The sequence below is a fragment of the Hesperophylax consimilis genome, chromosome 4, assembly GCF_061612785.1.
Source record: "Hesperophylax consimilis isolate HC1 chromosome 4, BYU_Hcon_1.0, whole genome shotgun sequence".
In the NCBI taxonomy this organism is placed as follows: Eukaryota; Metazoa; Arthropoda; class Insecta; order Trichoptera; family Limnephilidae; genus Hesperophylax; species Hesperophylax consimilis.
In genome coordinates this window covers 37,224,836-37,235,046 of record NC_142839.1, presented here as the reverse complement: position 1 = coordinate 37,235,046, position 10,211 = coordinate 37,224,836, and positions in this window count along the sequence as shown.

Genomic DNA, 10,211 nt, shown 5'->3' with positions numbered 1-10,211 from the left:
ATGATCGATAGTTTGAAATAAGTAAGTACGTGAATAAATCAACTAATTAGTACAACAAGAAAAATTTAACTCTTTTACCGGCATGATATAAAAAATACCAAATATCTAATATTTTGGCATAATTTTTATTACGATACTTTAAAACATTAGATCCCTACTTACCTAATTGTATTTTTTACAGAACGTTTATTATCACTTTTTTTTGGATTATTTGTTTTCTCGTTTTAGAAACGAAAAATAATCAAACCAAAACAATTACAATCAAACATAATTATGTATATGAAGTAAATGAGCGCATTGCCATTTTTTAAATTTCTAGTTAAATCTTTTTATTTAAAAATTAAATTCATCAAGTGTTCATGGTGTTTGGGAAACAGACAAAAAAACTTAGAATAGAATATCGATAAAGCGCTCTTGGCATTTTGCATAAAACGGCGCTATACAAATCATCCAAATATTATTATTATTAAGGGTGGAGAATAACCCCATAAACTACACACTAGCACTTGACACCACCGGGAACCGGTAACTAATGTGGGTTCAGTTGTTTCAACGGATTCACACGTAATTCACCGCTTTTAGCCATCCCCCGTTATGACCGAATCACGCGAGCAGATTTTCCTGAAAGTTAATCAAATTAACTCCGTAGGTAATAAAGCTTTATGAAATGGGGGAACTTTTTTAATAAGTTCGATAAACTGTAGATGTGTAGACCATTCAAAAATCTTAAAATTTCACATGCCTGCATGAAGATTCGATTACTTACTTTGTTACTAAACTGTAAAGAACATTAAGTCCGCGTGTTTGGAAGAGACATCTGAGTATGAATGAGACGGCACAATAGTTGCAATATCAGCGTATGACTGTTGTGTCTCGTGCACCTTCCTAACTTATAACATCGTTGATAAGCATAACAATAATTATAACCAGGACATCTACCCACGCGTTTAGAACCTGAAAATTAGTATTTTCTTTGATGGCCATCGGTATTATTCATTCGGCGACAATCATCGCACTAACCAACTCTAACAAGACGCCCTAACCGAAGCGATATTGAGAGTATCTCTACTTTAGTATCTCAGTATAGCCTTGATAAGTGACAATCATAAAAATTCTAAACATTGATCACATTCCCTAATTGGAAACGAGAGTGAATAAACGAAATGTTATACATCTGTAATTACCACGAAATTACCGATATACCCACATATTTCACATAACGGATAAAATGGTAAAACACAAAGTTTCAATTGATGTTTTCCAAAACATAAAATGTTACAAAATCCACTAAGTTCACATAATAAGCACTAACTCAAACAAAAGTTTAAATGAGGCCCTCGGCATTAGGCTCCGAGTGACAGCGGCAGCAGTCGCAACAGAGTTCGAAACGCCCCACTATTTGAGTTTAATTCTCAATTTATTCCGTTTGAATAAATAATCATTTGATTCACATTCAGTTGTCGCCACGTTTAAGGCAATTTATTTCACGAATCTTCCCGCACCCTTTATACAAATAATAGGCAGCAGCATAGTAGAGGTACAATACTCGTACCTTGCTGTATTCCCCTCACTGTTGGCTAATCGCTTGTGTTTGATATATATCTTCAAACAGGACAACTTCCGCTTTGGTGCTGTGCTACCGAACCTTTGGCTTTGTTAAACCAAACGGATTATTTCATTTTTTAAAACATTTTTTTCATATACCCCATTCTTCTGTCGCTATTCGCTCCATCAACATTAAAAAAAAACCCTCCACAAGAACTCAGAACTCAAAAACACCATTTTTACGAAGTAACTGTATCAACTTAACCTAAAATATTAATTAGCTATTAAAATAATACTTAACAAATAGACTTAAATTATTACAAACGCGATCGTAACATATTTATAATGTATCTACTTACGAATATATTATCTTAAATTACAATAGTTTTCTAGAAGAGAAATGCGATTTTTTCACTTTGTCCTTTTCTCACAGTGATAGTAAATATGTGATGACATAACATTGTTTTCAATAAATAAGATATGCGTTATTATTCATCATTCTATTCCCATTGACCGTTAAATGCTCAGTTTGCTCACCCTTTCGGCATGGCGTATTTCGTGGTGGCAGAAACTTAAAGATTCAGAAAAAGACAGAACGAAATCAAAACGCCTGAAAGCATGCCTTGATAATGAAATACTTGAGCTTGGTTATGTAAATGCTAATATGTAGGTACCTATAGGTACGTATGCACAATACACTTGTATATCTACTTGCACACCTGGACTCGAAGTTTTTATACTGGCCCATACAAAACGATGACAACATTCTCTCAGAAAAGAGATTGGCATTCCTTATTAATTTAACCAAGCAATTAGGAGTCTGGACTTTTATATTCATTTATTTATCAATGTCCCTGCTGAAAGCTGTGCAGTAATCTTTGAAGAGTTCATCGAACTTTACAATCAACATTCGCAGCACATAGCATTTTTGCTGTTTTTTTAATAAGCAGTTGGGAGGTGAAGAAGAATGGGAGGTCGGTAGGTTATATTCAGATCAGGTCATTAAACATAGCTAAATTCGTTTCATGAAATATTTCAATTCAGAATGATGGCCGAGAGTATCCAACACTTCGTATATAGGTACCATTATGTATACGACGGCCGGCATAGTCCAGTGGTAACGCATTGGACTGCCATTCCGAAGGTCGCGGGTTCGAACCCGGCGTGCGCAAATAAATTTTATTTGATTAATTTGTGTTATTTCACAATTAATTAATTAAACTAATATATAGTATATTTGCGGCACGTTCCAGAGTGGAAGATACTACCAGTAGGTATCGCCCTGGTGTAAGACCACCATTCAGAATTGAAACGTTGCTCCAATTGGCTTTAGCCGTGTTTAGTGACTAGATCTGAATAGCCAGGTACTTCCCACCTTCCTCTTTCTCTTCCCCACTTACCTTCAGCCTCACAACATCCCCCAATTGGGGATGCCATAGTCTCACTGGCTCCAGACGGGAGCAGTTGGGACTCTTGTGAGGTATCACTATAAAAAAAAAATTTAAAAAATGTATACGGACAGAAGACATTGTTAAAAATGTCACTACTGGCATTCGCAACATATCACATTTTACATGAGAACAAAAGAAAACGATTTAATTTTGAAATAAAAAAGAAAAACAATATTCCCGTCTCTTTTGTTATTATTTGATTTGTAACGGCATCATTCCATTTTTTAATCAATTAAATGATATTCTTCGTTCGAAATAAGGCGTGAATAAAAAACACCGAAAAAAAGGTTCCACACACGTTCAAACATTTTAAACATTTACAATTCGTTCAACCCTTCGCACCCTTTGTTTAAAACCCTTTGCATTCCGAGCAAATAATGCCTAATATGTAAATAAACTTATTCTAATGCTTCTGTAAATATGCGTTATATCCACTTTAAATAAATGGCACGGGGATGGGCTACGAGCGCCTCTTTATTTGACAATAGATATTTTTATTCATACACGATTTAGGTGTCAAATTTTGATTTAGTGTTGTGGTACCTCTTGTGACTTTCATCGTATTAGTTGTATTTATTATGTCACCAAAAGGGTTCCTATTCTAATATTATTTAGTACTTACCTAATCGTATTTCATACCTATTATAGATATTTTACAACAGCTTTTTTAAAGATCATGTTTCCTGAAAAATAATTAACTATACTTACATTTAAAAAAAATCGATAATATTTTGTTTCTTGTTTTCTTTTCCTTTAATTATGTCGCGAAATATTTTTTAAAATTTTGTGGTTATTTTTTCATTAACCCTTAGTGGACATTAAATATTCTACATGTTTTTAGGTCGTAATATTTTTTTTCCACAACCTAAACTTAAATTGTGGCAATTCTTACTCGTTTACTTACGCATTCACTGACGTATATTTTTATTCATTGTGTACGTGTAGGTCACTAAGCTTTTAGGCTGACCACATTAATATTTTTTTTAAATAAATAGACGGCTTACGTACAACGAGCGCAGTTTCTACATACAAGATGACCGGGGGTTCACTGACTTTTGAAGGTGATTCTGTATGATATTACATGTTTGTATGATTCTGTATGATAGTAAAAAATATCAATATAAATTTTTTGTAGGAAAAAAAATGGAATTAAAAAAAAGTTTTTTTTTTCTTTTTAACTTTGACCATCGTGAAGAATCCACCTCCCGAAATAAGTGCACTTAACCACTTTATTACATGATAATAGAAAAAAAACCTTAAAAATAATATAAATTTATCCTATCAACTCCGAAAACTCGTTTCCATCCTTCAGAATTCTACTTTGTTCACTTGTTGATAGTTCACAGTCACTCCAGTAAATGATCCTTACATTCCTTTTAATTCTTATTTCAAAATCACTGCACTCAGATTTATCATTGTCATATAATATTTGGCTAATTTATATAGCGCCGTTTTCGTGAGAAATCACCTCAAGGGCGCTGATATAATTGAAAATTGTCATTACTGACACTGTCTTCTTGTTCGAATATCCTAGAGAATCGTCAGATTTTTTCAGATTTATTTTCAAAAACCGAAAAATATAATAAAATACACAAAATAAATGTATGTAGCACTGAGATTTGTGATAAAAAATGTGATTATATAAAAAAATTACACACGTTTTTTTAATTAAGGAAGAAAATAATGTTTGTTTCGTGATTTATACAAGACGGTCACCGTATAATAATAATAACAACTAATCCCTCGAATCGATTAAACACACCGTGTCGAACGCAAAGTACAGACTGATTAATAACTCTCTTTCGAATGAGCAGAAGACAAAATTGAGATTGAAATAATGTTGAAAAAATACGTATTTTCGAATAAATGTGTCATTAAAAATAAGTCATTTGGATTTCCGAGGATTTTGCACACCTTGCTAAAGGGAGAATTTACTCCCGATTTCTGAACGTATTCAAACATGCAGGACACTGTCCCGCGCAGTGCGCGGGGATAAACCATTCTTAGGAAATATTCTTGCCACGCAGTGCGCGGGGTTCGTTCGGAAAGGGTTAATCTACATACTTTCTTTGGCGTTCTGAAATATCTGGCAAACTACTCATGCAATTGTAAATTATCTTAAAAATTCATCTATTTTATCACTCTCTACAGTTTTTCCCATAAAGCTCAGCCCATGACATTAATAAATTAAACCTTTGGTAATTTACGACACCTTTTCATTAACCTACTCTTTTTCTAAAAAACTAATTTTGTCTAGCTTGAATCATTTTTTTTCCATTACATAAGAAAACAAATTATGCACCAGGTGTAAATTTTGACGAAAGTTTCATAACATTACGTGACTCTTTCACTGCAAATAGTTGGTCACCGTTAGACGAAGGTACATAGGCGAACCACACCAAATATCATACCACTTTTGCATGTCAAATCCTTACAAACTTCCAAAACAATGGTTTCAATAGGTCCTCACAATGCTCACTTACCAGTGGCGATAGTCAGTAGCCGGTAGCCACCCTCGTGTTGTGCGTAGAGCTATCATCCCTTTGCTATTTTCCCAGTAATTACCGTCCCTTTGTAGCGAGATAAGCAAACCTCCCCCGCTCATCTAAGGGTGAAACACCTAACCAATCAGAACTACACTCCGTTCGAACACGAGTCAAATATTCTTTTGTACTTTATTATTATTATTAAGATATCTACGCATATTCCTGCTTTCTACAAGATTTAGTATATATGGGTACGTGATAATACAACCTGTATACAGGGAGCACGCACCACATACCCGAAAGACTTTAATCAGCGATTTTCAAGCATATTTTGAGTAAAAAATTCGAATGTCATTTTGCTGTCCAAAAATATTTTCTTTCAATTAATATAATATATTTTTCTACCAAACACACGTCGCCACTGATCACACTGATACACGTCGCAACGAATCACGTGACACGCGCTCTGTCGCGTCTGTACGGTGCTGCTTGAACGAGATAGAGTATGTGCTACGTTGTGCGCTAGGATGTACCCAATAGCGACATGCTACGGAATTTTTTTAAAAATTAAAAAAAAAGAAATCATCGGACAGCTATATTTTTAATCGAAATATGCTCAGGAATAGCTGGTTAAAGTCTTCCAGGTACGTGCTGATACATCATGTATACAGGGTGTATCGGCACGTACCCGACAAACTTTAACCAGCTATTCCTTAGCACATTTGGAATAAAAAATGTTAAAGGCACTTTGCTGTCCGATAACATTAAAAAAAAAAAAAAAAAAATATTCATAGTTTCACCACATTTCACCACTGTTTTATCCTTTGTCAAAGTTTTAAAACCCACCTGGCAATATTTTATTCGAGTTTCGTTGAATAATATACGTACGTACCTACATTAGCGCGCTTTTACGATCACAACGAAATGGCATGGCACCATTCGTCTCATTTTTAGCTATTATTATTTAGTGTGTATGAAAGAGCGAACACACTTTTTGACACACTTGCTAATAACAGCTGTTGAACACGAGAAACAATTCCAACGACAGTGACGGAGTGTGGATTTTTTTAATCATTTTTGTTTTTAATTGAAAAAAAATGTTACCGGACAGCAAAGTGCCCATAACATTTTTTACTCCAAATGTGCTAAGGAAAAGCTGGTTAAAGTTTGTCGGGTACGTGCCGATACACCCTGTATGCGTAATAAGATATTATGACATATTTTAAAATGCTGCCGCCAGTGATATTTCCACACAAATTAGAAGTGGTGATAAAACAAAACAAAAAAAAATATTGTGCGTTTTTTTTTATTGAACCCTTCGTTGCTACAAAATTGAATGTCTTTAACACTATCTACCTAAAGTAGATACACTGAGTGCTGCATTGTCGAAAAATGATTAATTATCAAGAAATTTAATATGAATTTCATATTTCATCGTGGGACAGACTATACACTCGTAGTACGAGTACAAACAGCCAAATCCAACGTTTAATATGGATATATTATATGAGTGTTTCCCCGTAACGGCAGGCAGAGGCCTGTGATGGCATCTGTAGTCTGCACCATAATCTGGGCAATTTTCGAACGCGGAACAGACAGCAAACGATGCAAACACACTTCTATGGCCGCTGATTGCTTTCACTGACCTTTGTTCATGATAAAGCGAATGCGTTTGCCGATATCGATAAGTGGGATGTGAAAACTAGGGATTATGATATGCTAGAACAGATCCGTGAAATATCACGGGATATTCTGAATTTTTAACAAATCATTTCCGATTTTGAAAATGACTAAAATATTTATAGTAACCGAATTTGTATTCTTCATTATGTAGGTACATGTGAGTAGGTATATACTAGATACTAGGGGCGAATATTTTGATTTTGTATTAAATCGAGGGTGTTTAGGACATAAGCGTTTAAGTGATAGCTTCTATAAAATCAAAAAATTTAATTAAATCAAACACCTTTTTTTTAACCACGAGTATTTATTATTTTTCACATAGACCGGTTTCGCTTAGTAATAATTATTAGAATAATACAAAAATAACTATGTTTACATCACTTTAATATATATAACCTCTACATGTTTCATGAACAATGTTCACCTCATCAGGAGCAAGTATATACCATCCTGATGAGGTGAACATTGTTCATAAAACATGTAGAGGTTATATATAGGAGCAAGTATATACCATCCTGATGAGGTGAACATTTTTCATGAAACATGTAGAGGTTATATATATTAAAGTGATGTAAACAAAGTAATTTGTGTATTATTCTAATAAATAATGACATCACAAAGTGATAAGCTTTCAGAAGAAATTTTTTTCGTAAAATTAATAATTATTATTTATATCCCGACGAAGCTTGATTTAAGCGAAACCGGTCGATGTGAAAAATAATAAATACTCGGTTTTTATTATTATAAAAACAAAGTGTTTGATTTAATTAAAAATATAAAGTCTAACCACAAGTAATTGCTTCCTACGAAAAAAAATCTGAATTTGATAGGGAAGCTTAAAAAAATTAGTAGGCCATTTGCAACACATTTTTTAAAAATCCGACCTTGGTAAAAATTTCAAAGACACTTTTTATTCACGAATTATTTTTATTTTCGTATATTTAAAACCAAGGCGACTTTTTTGAAAATTTCAGTCCGCAAAATCGTGGTATTTTATTGGGTCATTGGCAAAATTGGACCATTGTTTTTATAATCCGAAAATGCCTAAATTATGTGTGAAAATAGAATTATAATGCCAAAAATCATTCGAAAAAATTACGAATACTGCACGAATGGCACAGGGGAATAACGTGACACCAAAAATATGACATCCCTTAAATATTTTTTTCCTTGATCCGTCTTGTTGATTAGCTTAATGTAATATTAATAATACTTCATTAAAAAATTGACTGCCCTGAGTTACTCCAATTAATCAGCATCCACATACCCAAAAGATCTTGCCGAAATTTACTACCCTTTTATTTTTACAACACCAGGACACTGTCTTATCAAAATTCCCCGATTCCAAGACTTCACAGTCTCGGAAATAAATATTCTGATCTGGGAGATATATTTCATCTTAAAAATAATCAATATAAATATTTTTTATTTCAATTCTTTTATATATCGAGACACAAATAGACATCTATAATTTCCGCAATATATATATTTTTATTTTGAATATCTATTTATGTTAGACTTCTTATCATTTTTACTAATGTATCTTATTTTATTATATTCTTTTGTTGTAACATTTAATATTTTTTTCTTTTTTTGTTGTATTATGTTACCTTTATTGTTTTAATTTTGTAGAATTTATAATAACTGTGATAATCTACTATTAAACTTTGTAGTGTCTAAAATCCCATTAGGGCGTGTAATAATAAATAAATATTAAAATAAAAAGAAAAAGCTTATCGGCAATATAAAACAAATAAATTAGTAAAAAGGTTAACACGAAATGGTTCCATGATAACTCAACACAGTGACAATTCAACACACTTTTAAAAAGTGATATAAAGTCATTAGAAACGATGAAATTTTTTTAACCTAACCTAACTTTCCATGACTTTATATAATTTTTTTTAAATGTGATGAATTATCATTGTGATGATTTATCCGGTCACCACACGAAATATTCAAAAACTAAGGATGGTTTTTGCAAAAAAATTATAATAAACAGCTTATGTAGAATTTTAAACAGCTGTACAATCTTGTTTTTAAGCATACCCTAATATTGTTCTTCTTGTTTGATGTTTAATATTATCCAAAATTTTAAGATTCATATTATATAGTATAAATTTACTAAAGTCAGCACCATCACCGTTATGCTTCTAAGCCAGCCGTTTCGGATGCCGTACGAATCTGTACGAACTTCACTTCATAACTTCTGTCAAATTTCCAATTGCTGGTAACATACGCTTTGTTTTTTTGTTGTTTAAAAATGGATTCATGTAACTACCGTAAGGTTTCGTACAAATATTTGCAGACATTCTATAATCCAAAAGTTTATTTCATAATATCGTAAAACAACAGTTGCAAACACACATGAATTAATGTTAAGTGTCAACATCAAAAAGTCGACAAAATCCTCAGCGTTACAATATTTAAAAAATAATCCGCGGGGAATTTTATAAATATATACAAAGAAAAACTGGCAATCGCACACTTTTTTAATTAATTTTATTATTTAAAAACTATAAATTTCACTTTTTTAGTAATATTTTCGATATATCTATCCACACGATTTTTTCCAAGTCATTGTAAAATGCGTGCAAGTTGCCTATTCTTACTAAATGCATCATTATGTCACGTGCTGGATCAGAAACGTGGATTCCCCAAGGTTCTCAATAAAATATTTATATGTTACAATTCATTACGAAAGCTGAAGAATAAATTATTAAAATAATGAACCTAAATATGTCTTGTTAACGGCGATGAAATCAAAATAGAAATAAACGAATGAAATGACGAGCTTGATGAAGAAAAACTTGGAAAAGTGAACTAGAGATCATCCACAGATCAAATGTACTTTGCATATCTAAAAAGAAAACAGGATTTGAATGATAAGAAATTTATCAAGTTGTAAACAATTGAAGAAGAACTTTTAAACTTTTTAAATTGTCGTGGGAAGGCTGACAAAGGAGAAGAAGAATACGTTTTCATTAACCCATTATTAAAATCAAACACAATCCAATCAAAAAGTAACATGTTGCCGATGCTAATT